At 47.3% G+C, this 17,791-nt stretch overlaps 1 long non-coding RNA gene across 1 annotated transcript in view; it reads right to left on the bottom strand.

Moving 5' to 3' along the window:
• LOC107116095 overlaps positions 1–17,774 on the bottom strand; it is a 60,923-nt gene extending 43,149 nt beyond the window's left edge. Inside the window, exon 1 of the long non-coding RNA XR_001482695.1 lies at positions 17,488–17,774. This is a non-coding gene — a long non-coding RNA (uncharacterized LOC107116095). The remainder of the gene's footprint in view (positions 1–17,487) is intronic.
• Between the last annotated feature and the right edge of the window lie 17 nt (positions 17,775–17,791).

Raw genomic sequence — 17,791 nt, 5'->3', positions numbered from 1 at the left:
CTCCTCCTCCTCCTCCTCCTCCTCCTTCTCCCTGATATCCACCAAGAGCACCTGGCCCACAGCTCCTGGGAAAGGGACGCTGGACTCGTGGAGCCCTTTTAGTTCAGTCCAGAGATGCTCTTTTAAAAATCACTTTGGCTACTACCATTTGCCCACTCGGCAGAATTCTCTGCCCATCGGCTCTTGCAAATGGTACCCTGTCCGCTACTTGACGTCATTGGCAAAGGCACCGGCCTGATTGATTGGCCTCGATTAGATGCTTGGCTTGGAGATCACATTCTGGCGGCGCTCTTGGTCTCTCCCCCGAATGCCGCAGGGAAGCTTCATCCCCGACTGCTGCAGTCCGCCCCGCTAATGAGAACTCTTAATCATGCTGCAGGGCTCTTGCCTCAGCACTGTGTATGCTGACATCTACTTTAAATAGCAACGCCCCAGAAAGGTGTCAGTCTCACCATACCCTTTGATGGGTGGAGATCAAAGGCCAACTGACAGCCGCTTCTGCCATCTGCTGTCCAGATGAGGTATGACGGCCACAGGCCATGGCAAGCTGGGATACACGTTGGATAAACTGAGCTCTGGTCCCTGAAAACTGAAGCCACAAAAAGATCTCCTGGTTTTTAAGATGCCATGCAACTCTCAGGAGCTTTTTGCCACAACAGATTTACGTGGCTGCCCTACGTGAATCTATAGGAGCAAAAAAATCGAAGCACAGCTATTAGATGTTTCTTTTCTTTGCAACAGAACGCTGAACAGAAAATATGTCTTTAAAAAATATATATATACTCCCCTCCAATATTAACAGCTGCAAATATCTTAAAATGAAAATGTTGCTGTTGTTGTTCAGTCGCACGGTCGAGTCTGACTCTTTGCAGCCCCATGGACCGCATCATGCCAGGCCCTCCTGTCTTCCGCTGTCCTCTGGAGTTTGCTTAGTTTCATGTTCGTTGCATCAATACTGTCCCCTTCTTCTTTGACCTTCAGTCTTTCCCAGCATCAGGGTCTTCTCCAGTGAGTGCTCCCTTCTCATTTGGAGGCCAAAGCATTTGAGCTTCAGTATCTGGCCTTCCAGGGAACAGTCAGGGTTGGTTTCTTTTAGGATTGACTGATTTGATCTCCTTGCAGTCTAAGGGACTCTCTCTCAAGAGACTTAGATGTTTATTCAGGGCTTCAGAAGGTCCAAATTATTTCAGACACACAAGCCCTTTTGAAGACAATTTCAGAGGGGGGGAGGAGGAGGAGGAGGAGGAAAAGATGGGATTTATTCACTACCTGAAGGAGTCTCAGAGTGGCTTACAAACTCCTTCCCCTTCCCCTCCCCACAACAGACACCCTGGGAATCAGGTGGGGCTGAGAGAGCTCTCTCAAGGACTGCTCTTGAGAGAACAGCACTGAGAGAACTTGTGACTGACCCAAGGTCATGCCAGCAGCTGCATGTGGAGGACTGGAGAATCAAACCCAGTTTTCCCAGATTAGAGTCCGGTGCTCTTAACCACTACACCAAACTGGCAGCCAAGTTGGTCTACAGTAAAACAGTTACCAATTCGAGTCCAGCAGCACCTTAGGGACCAAGAATAGTTTCATGGTAGAACTTTCCCGAGTCAAAGCTCCCTGAGCTCTGACTCTCCAAAGCTTCTACACTGAAACTGTTCTTGGTCACCAAGCTGATGAGGTCATCAGTTTTACTTCCAGGCTGCAAATGGGGAAGATGGAGCCTGAGAGAGAATGGCCCGTCAATGGTCACTTAGTGGGTCCTTGGCCAGAGAGAGATTCAATCCAGGGACTCCTGGATTCTGCATTTGGGAATATTGCACCCAGTTCTGGTTGCCCCATCTTGAAAAGGATATTTATTCGGCAGCCCTTTTCTGCATGATTCCTTGCTCTAGAATCAAGAAGTTGGAGAGGGATCCTTCTCCTGGAGAAACGGCTGAAGAGTCTGTGGCTTTTTGATTCAGGGAAAGGATGATTCAAGGAGGGTGTGACCGAGGTTTATAAAATCATGTAGGAAGTGGAGAAATGGGAGAGTACTTCTCCTTCTCTCATAAGGCTTCTTCTCAGACTGAGGCACCTAATGTAGTTGATGGACGGTAGACTGAGGATAGGTCAAAAGTTGTGCTTTCTTTACGCAATGGATAAGTGTGTGTGTGTCCCCCAATTAGAGCACATCTCTGAAGCTGTGATATCTCTCTCTCTCTCTGTTTAAAAGCTCTCTTAGTGCTAAAAGCTCAGGGGCTGCAAACCACACCTGCAACTTATAACCAGTTAAAAAGACCTAAAAAGTAAAGCAGGCTGGTGCATCTGATAAATCAATTGTGTGCACTAGAGGGCGCCACATCCACAGACTTTCTCAGCGTTGGTCCAGGTAAAGGGTGGTTGTTTTTTTGCTAGATTGCAAATGTCAGACTGACAAAGACTGAAGGCACCTTTGCTGAGCTATTAAAAAAAAAAAAATTAAACCCAGCAGCACAATACCTTTTACTTTTCATTAGAACCAATCAAATTGTAATAAATCTGTTTTCAAACAGCCTGCAGCACTAGATGACCCTAGAGCCTTCCTTTCCAAGAGGATTGCTTCTGGGTTTTATCTCCTGGCCTTCTCATGGCTAGCAAGCCGTGCAAAAGGCAAAAAAGGGGGCATGTGGATGCTGGCATCAATACAGCCTGGTGCACTTGCCTACATGCATTCCTTTAGAATCATAGAGTTGGAAGGGACCTCCAGGGTCATTCCTGCACAAGGCAGGAAATTCACAACTACCTCCCCCCCACACACACACACACCCTCGGACCAGTGTTCCCGCTAAGCTGAGTTAGTGTGAGCTAGCTCACAGCTTTTTAGCCTCCAGCTCACACTTTTTTGTCTTAGCTTAGGAAGGAGGGCTCCAGAGCAAACCAATTTGTTCAGTAGCCAAGTCGCTCGCTCACAGCTTTAGTAGAATTTTTGCTCAGAAGACCCCACAGCTTAGAGGGAGCACTGCCTAGGACCACGGCAAGATGTTTTGTGGGGAATGAGGCCTTGCAGAGGGCATTAGCGGGCAGGCACCAGATACAGAGGTCCCCGTTTTAGTACGGACCATCCTGATTTCCTCCCATATCTTCTGAGTTTGCCTTCTGGGGGATGCTAGACAGGGGAGATTGCCTTATGGCAAGTCAGACTGTCAGTCCACTAAGCTCAATATTGTCTAGTCTAGAGTTCTTCAGCTTTTCCAGACCCAGGAAACACTGTCCACGGGACCCGAACATGATGGGGCCCAATGCTCCCTCTAAGCTGTGGAGTCTCGTGAGCAAAAATTCTACTTTGTGAACGACTGGCGTGAAAGGCTGCTGCATAAATCAGTTTGCTCGGGAGCCCTCCTTCCTGAGCCAAGACAAAACTGTGCGAGCCGGTGAGCTGTCTCACACTCACTCAGCTTAGAGGGAAAACTGGCAGTGGTCCCCAGCCTTTCTGAGCCTCCGGGCACCTTTGGAATTCTGACACAGTGTGGTGCGCACAGCCACAGAATGGCTGCCAGGAAACGGATGCCACTGGAAGCCAATGCTCCCTCTAAGCTGTGGAGTCTGGTGAGCAACAATTCTACTTTGTGAGCTACTGGCATCAAAGTTGTGAGCGAGTGATTTGGCGACTGCATAAATTAGCTTGCTCTGGAGCCCTCCTTCCTAAGCGGAGACAAAACTGTGCGAGCCAGAGGCTAAAAAACTGTGAGCTGACTCACAGTCACTCAGCTTAGAGGGGACAATGCTGGAGGCAGAGCCAGACACAGAACGAGCGCTGCGGCTGAACTTCAGTCACGCAGTGAAGATCCCGGTGCTGCAGAGGCAGCTGCCGCCAAAGCAACAGTTTTAAAAACCTGCACAGCCAAATCAGAAGCCCCACCCATTTTTTTTTAAAAAAAATCTTGATGGGCATCGGGAAAGGTGTTGGCGGGGCAGCATGATGCCCACGGGCACCACGTGGAGGACTCTTGTGACAGGGAATCGTGTGACATAAGACTTAGGGGTTAGGGAGAGGAGGCAGAGAGTTACGACTTCCCCGAAGTCAAGCACTGTACACCAAACCAAGAGAGTTAGGAGCGGGGAAACGCCAGCTGGGCACCTAGACGGGCACACCAGTGAGGAACAAGCCGAGGGCCGGAGCCTCGGAGGAAACTTCCCCACCACTGAGTGACCTCACCTCAGCATCCCCACTGCTCCTCTGAGCGTGTGCAAAGAGAGGCAGGCGCTGAGGTACCCTAATTCTCTGTGCATGAGCCCAAGCAGGATTGGGTTTTTCTGCCATCCAGTCACAGGTCATCATACTGTTCTTCTAAGTGACGTCATACATATTTTAAGCTATATTCTTACCCCATTACGCCATATATATCGTGTTACGTATTTGTTCAGCTATTAGGCCATATACTTTTATATACACATGTTTCCTGAACCAGGAATGTCCTCAATATCTGTAAAACTGCCCTTACATTGTGTTTTTGGTAACTGTATTTCCTATTCCCTTTTTTTCTTTCTGTATCTCCTTAAAATTTAAAACAAAAAAAATAGTTATTTTTTAAAAAGTCACAGCTGACTCACGGCGACCCCTGGTGGGGCTTTCGAGGCAGGGGACGTTCAGAGGGTGGTCTGCCATCGCCGGCCTCTGTGTGGCAACCCTGGAGTTCCTCAAGGGTCTCCCATCAAAATACTAACCAGGGCCAACCCTGCTTAGCTTTTGAGATCTGATGAGATCAGTCTAGCCTGGGCTATCCAGGTCAGGTCACTCCAGCAGGTGGGGTTCTCTGGTCCAGCCGAGGGTCCCAAACCATGTGTGGAAGACCACCGGTCCACTCTGAGCAGCCGTAGCCAGAACACGGCCTCCGAATGACACGCAGGTGTTTTGGCAGCACTAGACCTCTACCCTCCACTGAATAAAGGGGCAATAATGTGGCCCCCACACTCAAAAGCAAGAAGACCAAAGCACCCACAGCCCAAATTGGTTGTTGGATGCCAACCGGTCTTGCACTGATGTATTATGCAGCTTTTGGGATTTTGGCAGTGGGGAGATACAAATGAGACCAAAGTGTCATAGGGGAGCTGCATTGGTCTGCTATAGAACAGTTAGATTCGAGTCTAGTAGCACCTTAGAAACTGACACAGTTTTCAGGATATAAGCTTTCGGGAGTCAAAGCTCTCTTCATCAGACAGGAAGAAGAAGAGGAGGAGGAGGAGGAGGAGGAGGAGGAGGAGGAGGAGGAGGAGATTTGATTTATACCCCACCCTTCACTACCCAAAGGAGTCTCAGAGCAGTTTACAATCTCCTTTCCCTTCCCCTCCCCACAGCAGACACCCTGTGAGGTAGGTGGGGCTGAGAGAGCTCTCTCGAGAACTGCTCCTGAGAGAACTCTGAGAGAACTTGTGACTGACCCAAGGTCACACCAGCAGCTGCATGTGGAGAAGTGGGGAATCAAACCCGGTTCTCCCAGATTAGAGTCTGCGTTCTTAACCGTGTTCGAAAGCAAGAAATTGCAAGTAGATAAATAGGTACCGCTTCGGTGGGAAGGTAACAGTGTTCCGTGCACCTCGGCCTTTAGTCATGCCAGCCACATGACCACGGAAAAAGTCTTCAGACAGCCCTGGCTCTTCGGCTTGGAAATGGAGATGAGCACCGCCCCCTAGAGTCGGAGCAAGGGAAACCTTTACCTCTTAACCACTACACCCAAGTGTTCATACAGAAACATGAAGACTAGTCACCCAGATTGGTAATTTTACCCATTCCAAACGCATGGGCTAAACCACAGCACCTAATCTTTTCTTTTCAGACAAGAAGGATTAAGCTAGTGGGCTGGAGGGAGCTGTTCCGCTTCTTTTAGAAACCAGGAGGCAGGTTGGTAGCGTTGGCACAAAGAAAGGCTTAAACCTTGCATATGTCGGGGGATATTTTTTTCTTACTTTCTGATGTTTCTCCAAGGCCTTTCAGACCTGAGAAAAGCTGTTTTCTATTGGGTAGGGTTTCAAACACATCTGTGATCTTGACCATCTGGGGCCAACAGGTATAAAAATAGGCCTCAATGAAAAGAATATTAATGTGTTTGAAAGAAGAAACGGCCATGGCTGCGCTATTGATGTCGCGTTCGTTTGCAGCCTCTCAGTTGTCGTCTGCAGCCTCTCCTGACGGCTGGCGGAGGAAAACAGCAGTCCTTAGCACAGACACAGGAAAACAGAGCTGGACCCCCGAGGATCTTTGTCTGCCAGCTCCAGACAGCTGCTGAAATCCTGTCTAAAGCATCCAACGTTAAAATAAAAAAATAATGTGTTCACTCCAATATCCATTTTTGGTCCCTGTTGACTGGATTTCCTTGTCTTCGTGAATTCTGAAACCTGCTCTTCCCTGAATATCTACATGTGTGTTTATTTAATTCGAGAGAGCCAGCTTGGTGTAGTGGGTTAAGAGCGGCGGACTCTAGTCTGGAGACCCGGGTTCGATTCCCCACTTGAAGTTAGCTTGGTGATCTTGGGCAAGTGACGGCACTCTCAGCCTAAAAATAAGCATGGCTCGCCACCTAGTGGTGCTAAAAAAATAGCTACAGCTTCAGGCAGCCAAGCAATCCTTCGGGATCTCCTGGCTATTCCACACACAATGCCATGTGATAATTTTAAAATTTATGGGTTTCCGGTTTTGGCGACTTGAAGCTCAGATGCGTCCCATCGAGCTCCTGATGGAGATGCGCCGAGTCGCGGCAGACAGGAGGGGCCCCGGACGGGTCCGCCCCCCCCCGGAGTCCTTGTAGGGGACTCCCAGCCTGGGGTGTGGAGGAGAGCCTCTTCCAAGGTGATGGCTGACGGATCGAGGCTCTCCCTACCCCGAGAGGTCCTGCCGCCGCAAAGCCATCATGGTGACAAGAGCTGGCTGCCGGATGAGCAGACAAGTGGTCTAGCACAACCACTCTCCTACAATGACTTAAACGTGAAAAAACAGTGAGTTAAACGATCCCCTATACAAGCGGCTAAGTCTTTAAGTCCAATGGCTTTAACTCAAGAAATAAGTGGCGGGTGGGGGAAGAGCTGGGGATACACCCCTCCCCGAAACTGAATGGTCCCCGAATCATAAAGAAAAGGAAATAAACTAAACTAACTGTGTGAGACTGTAATTGAGCCCGAAAGGTGCAAACTAATCTAAAGCGTATCCAAATCACAGAACTTTGACCTTAAATTCAAAAACTTTCTTCTTGTAGAAACAATGTCTGGTAGAGGGAGAAGAATGGCGCCAGAAAAGAAACCTCTCACAGGAAACACCATACCAACAACTCCCATCCAGACACAGGAAGCAGCTGCTGACTTTCCCAATATGCTGGCTATAGCATTGCACCCCCTGCTGGAGCAGACATCTAATATCAACAGTAAGCTGGATAGAATCCAAAAGCAACTAACAAAGATGGATAAAAGAGCAGACAAAACTGACAGCCATTAAGAAAGTTGAAACAAAGACAAAAGATATTGAACAAAAATTGGGGGAAGTGGAAAAAAAGAGAGCTTCAGATAAAGGCCAATTGCTGCAACTTCAAATGGAAATATCAATGTATGTCTTACGCTTTCAAGGTATTCCTGAGCAAAAAGGAGAAAATTTGAAAGTAATTTTAAGTGAAGCATTAGCACCAATGACAGATCTTAAACAAGATGCATTGCAAAATGATATGGATCTGGCTTATCAAACTTATCCAGATTTTATTAAGAAAAATAAATTGCCTGGAGAAATATATGTGAAATTCTCTAAGAGATCCACCAGAGACAATGTTTTGAAAGCTACATCTGGAAAAGTCCTGAAGGTTAAAGACGAAGAAGTAAAAATTTTAAAGGACATTCCATTCAAGATGCGGAAGCGAAGGCGGCAATATAAGGATTTAACCTTCTTCCTCCACAACAACTCTATCGCCTATACATGGATTTTTCCAGAGGGACTTGTATTCAACTATAAGGATAAGAAGGACAAAACTGACTCTGTCCAAAAGGCTAAAGACTTTTTGAAACAGCAACAAAGCCCAAGTAAAAATGACAAAAAAAGCTGTGGATAACATTGAAGAAGAGAGAACTAGGGATGGAGAACCAGATGACACCTCGAGTAGTTCTAGCAGTACTTCGGAAACTTCAGATTCGGTGAAAGGGGCAGCTGCACCTAAAATACTTAAAGCTAACCTGAAGTACAAGAAGAAGAAACGTAAAAATTAAAGGGACAGTTCAATAGAATTTAAGTGACTATAAAACACCTGAGACTAGTATTAAGATTTAAGCTAGCTTTATTTAGAATTCAACTTTTTGATAAAATGATCTTTGTTATTATGGTAGGATTGATATATAACAATGTAACATAAAAGGGGAATCACTACAACTAATACAAAAGATAAGACAAGATTAGTTATAGTGATTCCCCTTTCCCCCTCCCTTTAGTAAAAGGTAAAGGTTCCCTTGCTCGAAAACCAGTCGAATCCGACTCTAGGGATGCGGTCCTCGTCTCCGTTTCCAAGCCAAAGAGCCAGCGCTGTCCGAAGACTTTTCCGTGGTCATGTGGCTGGCATGATTAGACGCCAAGGTGCACGGAACGCTGTTACCTTCCCACCGAAGTGGTACCTATTTATCTACTTGCGATTTCTTGCTTTCGAACTGCTAGGTTGTCAGGAGCTGGGGCCGGAGACGGGAGCTCACTCTGTCATGAATCACCCCTCCCTTTAGGATGTAGTATATAAAGTGCAATAAAAAAGTTAAGAAATTTGTTTTTATTTAATTCATTTATACCCACCTTTCTCTCCAGCAGGGGCCCAAAGCGGTTAGGAAAGTCCTGGAGATTTGGGGAATAGAGCCCGGGAAGGACGGGGGACCTCACTGGGGTATGATGCCATAAAGTCAACCCTTCCAAGCATCCATTTTCTCCAGGGGAGCTGATCTCTGTAGTCTGGAGATAAGCTGTAATTCTAGGGGATCCCCAGCTTGCTTGCTGTATCTCTTTTTGGAAAGCGTAACAGCCTGCTCCATCTTTCATCACTGACGACTGCTACATCTCTCATCAGAAGCAAGACAGTCTACAGCGCTGAAACCGATCTCTGTAGCTGTGGACTTTTCTGCTAGATATATAATGTTATTTAGGCTTTTGTACTATAATGAATAAGATACACTAGGTTCTCTATTGTATTCAAGTATAGTATTTATCGGAGCTGTGGTGGCTCGAGTGGTTAAGACGCTGAACTGCAGATTGTGGAAGGTTGGTAGTTCAGCAGTTCGAGACCCGAGTGTGCCGCATGATGGAGTGAGCTCCCGTCTCTAGTTCCAGCTCCTGTCAACCTAGCAGTTCGAAAGCAAGAAATTGCAAGTAGCTAAATAGGTACCTCTTTGGTGGGATGCATTCTGTGAGCCTTGGTGTTTAATCATGCTGGAAATGTCTTCGGACAGCGCTGGCTCTTCGGCTTTGAAACGGAGATGAGCACCGCAACCCGAGAGTCAGATTCGACTGGCTTTCGAGCAAGGGAACCTTTACCTTCATAGTATTTATATCAATATATGAAGATATAGTAGCATAATAATATTGTGTGTTTTATTCTAACACGGTGTTTTTCCACGTTTGCTCAACCTTGCCGAGTTTCCCGTGTGCCTTGTTCCTACCTGGAGGCTGGCATCCCTAACCCTCACCACTACTCACTCACGAGGGCTCATACCCTACCACAAATCTTGCTAGTCTTTAAGGGGCTACTGGGCTCTTTCTCACCACTACATACCTCATGGAGGATCTTGGCTTGCTGACATACAAATTATTACACTGAATGATGCATGCAATCAACGGGGGGAAACATTAGTGCAAGATAACAGAAAATATCACAGTCTGATGGTGTTTGATTGGTACCTGGGGGAAGCAAAATGGAAGCATCAAAACCGCAGGAGTGAGAAATTCCAATTCTTCCCTACGGCGATTAGGGATGGTTCTTATCACTCCAAGCCAGGTCTGGCACATCACTGCCCCGCTATCCTATTTTTTTTCCCCCACATATATTTTTATTGGTTTTCCAACAAAATAAAATATAAATCATACTGTTAATCATATTTACATCTACTTTTGCAAAAAACATTCCCATCATTTTTACAGATATTGCTCTTTCTTTTCTTAACCAATCTAGAACATTTCTAACTATTTTACTAAATAAAATCTTAATAAGTCTTTTCTTTAATAATGCGATTAAGTATCTTACCCTTTATCTTTTTAAATTTCATTAACCCTTTTCATTAACCCTTTTGACTTATCCATTTATAGAATTTTAACCAAAGTTTTTCAAATTGATCCCAGCCTTTTTCCCGCAAATAAAAAGTTAATTTCTCCAACTCTGCTACATCTAATAATTTTAACTTTAACTCTTCTTTCCCGGGCATAGTCGGATTTTTCCATTTACTAGCATATAAAATCCTCGCTGTCGTAATAATATGTATCATTAAATAACTTTCATTATATTTAAACTCCTCCGGAATAAAGTTCAATAAAAAACATTCGGGTATAAATGGTATTTTCCTACCTATTATTTCTTCCATCATTTCCTTTACCATTTTTCCAATATTTTTTTACCTTATAGCATGTCCACCATAAATGATAAAAAGTCCCATCTTTTTGGTTACATTTCCAACATAATTTCCCAATTGTGCTATCCATTTTGTTCAATTTTATCGGAGTTATATACCATCGATAAAACATTTTAATAATATTCTCTTTGAAAGAGGTTGCTCTGACCCATTTTATATTTTTTTCCCATACCTTTTCCCATTGTTCCAAAGGTATTGTATGGCCTATGTCCCTGGCCCAAGAAACCATATCCTAGAAAGCAAGCCTTCCAAAGTTTATTACCAAGGTCATCCGATGGCGACAGGGCTGTCAAAGCTAAAAATAGGAGCGCACCGGGCCACTGCGGCCTTTGCACCTAATCACCATCAATTAATCTGGCTAAGTGTTCATCGAGAGGAGAGTGCGGGCACCTTACAGAGACATCTGGTGGCCCCTCACGGGTAATAAATGCATTCATTAGAAGAGCATCTCTCCTGGGGCCTCCGGTCCTTAGAAATCAATAAACAGCAGATGGGGAACAGCTGCTTAAGAACACTTCCCCTAAGCCCCAGCTTTGATAACCATCCCTTGCCGGAGAAGGGGAGAGAGAGCAAGACAGAATGGCAGTACGCACTTCAAAGATGGAAATACGATATTTGGCACTTTTGGGGAGTATGCAAAATGCAAATTGTGTTTTGTGCAGGGCCAGCGTCGGAGAATTTGGAGTCTCGGAGAAATCCAAAGGGCAACATTCCCACATACGCTGACTAAAGAGAGCCGGTTTGGTGTACATAAGAACATAAGAGATGCCAATGTTGGATCAGGCCAAAGGCCCATCCAGTCCAACACTCTGTATCACACAGTGGCCAGAAATACCAGGGGCCATCAGGAGGTCCACCAGTGGGGCCAGGACACTACAAGCCCTCCCACTGTTGACCCCCCCAAGCACCAAGATGACAGAGCATCACTTGCCCCAGGGTTCCTATCTATACCTTGTGGCTAATAGCCACTGATGGACCTCTGCTCCATATGCTTATCTAATTCCCTTTTGAAGTCGTCCATGCTTGTAGCCGCCACCACTTCCTGTGGCAGTGAATTCCAAGTGTTAATCACTCTTTGGGTGAAGAAGTACTTCCTTTTATCCGTTCTAACCCAACCGCTCAGCAATGGTTAGGAGTGTGGACTATAATCTGGGAGAACCAAGTTTGATTCCCCACTCCTCCACATGCAGCTGCTGGTGTGACCTTGGGTCAGTCATAAGTTCATTCAGAGCTGTTCTCTCAAGAGCAGTCCTCAAAAGAACTCTCTCAGCCCCACCTACCTCACAGGGTGTCTGTTGTGGGGAGGGGGAAGGGGAAGGATACTGTTAGCCGCTCTAAGACTCCTTTGGGTAGTGAAGGGCGGGGTATAAATCCAATCTCTTCTTCTTCTTCTTAAAATGGGCACAACCCATTGAGGAATTCTTTTGCGCATGTCTCATTGGAAGGGGCCGAGAGAGCTCTCTCGAGGACTGCTTCTGAAAGAACAGCTTTGAAAGAACTTGTGACTGACCCAAGGACACACCAGCAGCTGCTTGTGGAGGAGTGGGGAATCAAACCCAGCTCTCCCATATTAGAGTCTGCACTCCTAACCACTACACCAAACTGGCTCTCATAGATTTATATGGTTGCCATGAATCAGAAGCAATGTAGCCCAGAGGTGCTGCCTTTACCTAGGGTAGCCCCAACGACAGGGGCACCCCACTTTCTAACCTGAGCCAGAGACCCACAAACCCAGACCATGGAAGGTACTCTTGGTTCTGAACCACAGAGCTAGCAAAAGCCTTGAAAAAGGGGTCTCCATTTTCAGGTGGCATAAAAGGCCAGAGGGGAAAAACCTCCAGTCCCCCCACCCCCACCGGAGAAGCGGTATGCATATGAAACAATGGGTTCCACCAGGCAGGAATCTGCATTTCTAAAGGCTTCAGTTGCCACCTGGCAAATAGTCCTCCTGTCTCCAGAACTTCACCTAGCCCTTTTGTGTGACCTCCATGTCTATGTGAGAATCATTTGTCACCAAACCTGTTTTTCCTGCACCACACCTCAGGATACCGAGATAAACCAATCAAACATTTGAATGTTTAGCGATCTAATCTCCCACCTTTTGTCTATACTTGGGAACCTTTCCAGACTGCCTTGACTGGACCATTTGTGGTCAGAAAACCCATTCAACTAGCCACCCCGTACCTGGCTGATTTAATCAAGGCCATTGGCCTGACTCTGCCCCTCTGGAACATCATTGGTTACATCCAGGTCTGGTTCCTTCTGAGGCCGCACCCCCTGGGACCCAGGATTGGCCCAGGTAATCTTTTGTCCTCACCTGAGACAAGCCCCTCAAGACCGCCCATTGTTTTCCAAAGTCTACATCCGTCCATGCGCACACATACACACTCTCTTCTTCTCTGCCCCCTCACAGCGCATAACGCTGGCTGTTGGCGCTATTCTCTTCAAGGACTTCTGCACGTCTGGACAAGGTAATATTACCCAGTAACTGACCCCTCTATTTGCTATCAATCACCTCTGCTTTCTTAGTTCTGTATTGCTTGCTCTTTTTGAATGTTTAGTATGCTTGTAATAAGGGAAATACTTTAATACAAGGTATTTAATCTACTCTTCAGATCTGGAGTTTTCCTCCTGTGCCGGATCTTAGCATACAAGTGGTATGCGATTCCTGTACCCCTTTGGCTTACCCTGCCGCATAGCTAACTTCCCCAAACAATAAAACAGGCCATTGGTGGTAACAGCGACTTGATAGCATTTAACACACAAACATTCTCCTGGTCCTTTCAATGAATATGTTGCCAAGGATTGGCTTCCAAAAAAGTAGCGTGGTACTAGTTTTCCCTGTAAAATGGATATGATTTCTGCTTGCCAAATCTAAAGCTTATCACTGAAAATGCTTAAGAACATTAAAAAAAACCCCAGATCATAAATCTCCCTTTCCAGCAGCATAAAAAGGCACTCTGTTAGCATCAACAGGAGTCATTTCCTACAGGGGTGCACAGGAGCGGAGCTCCTGCAGTAAAGAGCCCAGGGGGCGGGCACATGCAACAAGCCCCACCCCCCGCTCCCAGCAGCCCTCAGTCAGACCAAGAAGCAGCCAGTTAAGTTGCAGAGCACCTCCGCTCCAAAACAGTCCAGTGGCACCTTTAAGACCAAGTTTTATTCAGGTACAAGCTCTCCCTCCTCTGCGAGGGCAGATCTGCACGTTCCCCCCCAATAGCTAGCAATCCAAAACAGTCCAGTGGAGCCTTCTGACACACTTCCGGTGATGTCAGGGGGTGTGGCATATGCAAATAAGTTATGCTAATGAGCTCCTGCACCTCTTTTTCTACGAAATGACCCCTGACTGCATCAGCATACCTTGAGGTGAGGCAGCTGGCAGGGCCCAGAGTTTCTGCCAGGGCCCGCTGTGGCCAGCATCCCCTGCCCACTCACTTGTTGACATTCAACCACCCATGCTCCCTGGTACACTTGCTGCCGCACCATCTCTGCACTGGGTAAAGGCCTGCAGGCAGCTGTAAGTATGGACAGTGAGAAGGCTTGTGAGCAGATAAGGGAAGGACACACAAGAAGGTGACATGGCATGCAGGTGGGTGGGAGGGCATGAGTGCCTGATGGCGGGTAGAGGAGGGGAGGGGTGACCTGGGGAGCTCTCAGCTCAGGGCCTACCAAAACCTGGAACTGGCCCTGCTGTGCCCATTGGTGGGCTGATGAAATCAGACGTGGAGTCTACCGGGAGGCAATCCAGTCCCCACCAGTGTCCCCTCTAATCTGAGTTAGTCTGAGCTAGCTCACAGTTTTTTTAGCCTCTGGCTCACAGAGCCAAATCACTTGCTCACAACTTTAATACCAGTAGCTCGCAAAGTAGAATTTTTGCTCACAAGACTCCACAGCTTAGACTCCCCACTGCGGAGAAAAGCAGGGTATAAATACCTAATTCTGACCATTTATTTATTTATTTGAGATTTATATCCCGCCCTACCCCGCAAACTGCCCTGCTCTCCATTGATACTTGTCATTCTTGAAAGTGATGCAAGACTCCAGATTGGTTTTGCTGCAGCTGACTGAAGACAGCTACTCTTCTAGGATCAGGGGTCGTTTCGTAGAAAAAGAGCTAGGGGAACTCATTAGCATAACTCATTAGCATATGCCACACCCCCTGACATCACCGGAAGTGTGTCATAAGGCCACACACCCCGCCCCCAACGGTTCCGGCCACCGCTGCCGGCCTTGCAGCTCCACTGCTGAGCCCTATGAGGGGCCCGGCGGGGGACCTGCAAGGCTGGCGGGAGTGCAAGGAAGCCCCGCGAAGGCCCTCCCTGGCCCCAGGCAGGCAGGGGTGGGGAGAGGCAGGGAGGAAGCGACTTACCGTCCCTCTTCTCCTGCCTCCTCCTGGCTGAATGAGGGCCGGAAGCGGGGCGGCTGGAAGCAGGGGGCGGGGCTTCGTCATGTGCCCCGCCCCCGTACCTCACCCAGGGGAACTGCGATCCCCCGCGATCCCCCCGAAATGACCTCTGTCTAGGATTTATAACAATGTCTTCCAACTGTGACAAACAGGAGCAATAACTCGTTTAGGCAGAAGGCACCTTTCATATCCTGGCACCGTATTTATTTAATACAGTGCTGAAATCTGGACTCTGAGTACCAGAGAGCCAGTTTGGTGTAGTGGTTAAGTGCGCTGACTCTAATCTGGGAGAACTGGGTTTGATTCCCCACTCCTCCACTGGCACCTGCTGATGTGACCTTGGGTCAGTCACAAGCTCTGGCACAGCTGTCCTTGAAAAAGAGCAGTTTCTGTCAAGAGCTCTCTCAGCCCCACCCACCTCACAGGGTGTCTGTTGTGAGGAGGGGAAGGGAAAGGAGTTTGTAAGCCGCTCTGAGACACCTTTGGGTAGTGAAGGGCGGGGTATAAATCCAATCTCTTCTTATTATTATTATTTGTCCCTTATTACTAGACCGCGTCCTTCAAAATGTTCCCAGCGGACTGATTACCATTTCCTCCTTTCTGGTTTTTTCCTTCCTCAACTGATATTTTAAGTACTGTTTAAAAATTGTTGCCTTATTCCTATTTGATATTGGTGTTTTGAAACCCACAATTATTGGACACTGGTCTTTATTTGGTGAGGGGGATGCAATGTAGGCTAAGATAGGCATAAATGGATAAGTTAAGGCAAGGGAGGGAGATGGCTGGGGGGAGGAAAGGGGGGCTAGACTTGGCCAATTTTTACTGGTTGATGGCACCTATTTTTTGTTGTCATGTCTGCAGAGGCTTCAGTCCTGATATGCAGGGTCAGAACATGGAGCAAAAAGGTGGTATCTAAAATAGGTGCCATCAACTGCTAGTAGCTGTTTTACCGCAAAGGAACTTCAGGAACAGACTAGAAAGGGAAACTGCTGAATCACAAGTTATTACAGCACTTGGAACAAAAATTCCTCAGGACTTAACAAGGATATTGGTTTCTTATCTCACTACATATGCTAATCTCATTTAGTCCTTATATCTGTATTCTCACCAAGGGCCATACATACTCTTTATTTTATTGCATATCTTATTTTGGCCCTCCTAGGCCCCAGAGACGTCAGATTGGCAGCAACCAATGTTCCCTCTAAGCTGTGGAGTCTTGTGAGCAAGAATTCTTTGTGAGCTACTGGCATTAAAGTTGTGAGCGAGCGATTTGGCTACTGCATAGCTTAGTTTGCTCTGGAGCCACCTTTCCTGAGCTGAGACAAATGTGTGAGCCAGAGGCTAAAAAACTGAGCTAGCTCACACTAACTCAGCTTAGAGGAAACACTGGCAGCAACCAGGGCCAGGGCCTTCTCGGTGGTGGCTCCATCCTGGTGGAATAAGCTCCTGGTAGAGATCAGGGCCCTGCGGGACCTCTTACAGTTCCGCAGGGCCTGCAAGACAGAGCTCTTCTACCAGGTGTTCGATTAAGGAGCTGCAGTACACACTGGGGAATGTCCCTGGGCCCTGGCTTTCCGGTCTGTAACCTGGGTCCTACCATCAAGGTTCTTAGCTTGTGCTCGCCGCATAATAAATAAAAATTGTGCTGGTATAAAAATATTGACATCCAACAGGCACCTAAACTATGTAATAAGAACTGCTCCGCTTGTTGTTTGAGTATTTTCCAGCATTTTATGTATTTATGTTTCAAATTATTGTTATTTTAAGTAATTTATAAGTTTATGATAAGATTTTATTGTATTTTACTGTATTTAATTGTATCTTTGAATTGTTGGAAGGTGCCCTGAGCCTGCCTCGGTGGGGAGAGCGGGAGATAAGTCAAATAAATAGAAATACTACTACTAATAATAATAACTTGGAATAGTAAATTATGTATTTGAGCAATTGTGCCTGCACATGAAAGCGTATACCTTGAATAAAACTTTGTTGGTCTTAAAGGTGAGACTGGATTCGAATTATGACCTCACCTTGTCTTTAAAAATAAGATTAAGGGAACGGGCTACATAAATTTTGTAAACGAATCCTTCTGAAGTGGTGCAAAGCGCATCTGCTTCACCAAGGAACAATGCACAGCTGTAGATGCACAGACGTAGATACGAGACCTGGTGTGCAAACAAGAATGCTTCTGAGTTTGTGCAAAGTGCATCACCATAACACCCGCGTCGTCATAAACGCTGCAAGGAGAATAAGATCCTCAGCTGACTCGGCCTCCCCTTACAATGCCTCTTTGAGCTTCCGCAACACACTCCTCTTGGGATCACAGGACCCATTTTAACTCACGCTTGCGCAGTAACCCCCGCCTCCCGCCCCCCTCAATTGGGCATGCGCGCTGAGACACAGTTTGCGCGTGCGCCTCAAATCTACGGACGCCTATGGCTTCTTTCCCTGCCTTCACACAGACTGAGCATGCGCACTGAAAGGAGGCGGAGAAGGCTGGGGCGGCTTACCTTCTCCTCAGCGCTTTCCCTTTTCGCCTCACAGTCTCCCGGCGCGCATGCGCGCTGCCATCCCGGCCCGCTCCCTCTCTCTCTCTCTCTCTCTCTCTCTCTCACCCCGGTCTACCTCGAGGAGGAGGGGAGGAAAGAGGCGGAGGGAGGAGGATGGAGGAGGAGGCGGCGCGTGGCGGAGGAGGCCGCCGCTGGCCGCGCTTGCTGGGCTGGAGGAGTTGCCGGCGGGCGGCGGGCCTCTGAGGGGAAGAAGCAGGAAAGGAGGAGGAGGGGGGGGAGAAAACAGCCCGCGCGCACCTGAGGG

The sequence above is a fragment of the Gekko japonicus genome, unplaced genomic scaffold, assembly GCF_001447785.1.
Source record: "Gekko japonicus isolate JY-2015 unplaced genomic scaffold, Gekko_japonicus_V1.1 scaffold893, whole genome shotgun sequence".
In the NCBI taxonomy this organism is placed as follows: Eukaryota; Metazoa; Chordata; class Lepidosauria; order Squamata; family Gekkonidae; genus Gekko; species Gekko japonicus.
This window is presented reverse-complemented; position numbering and strand designations above follow the sequence as displayed.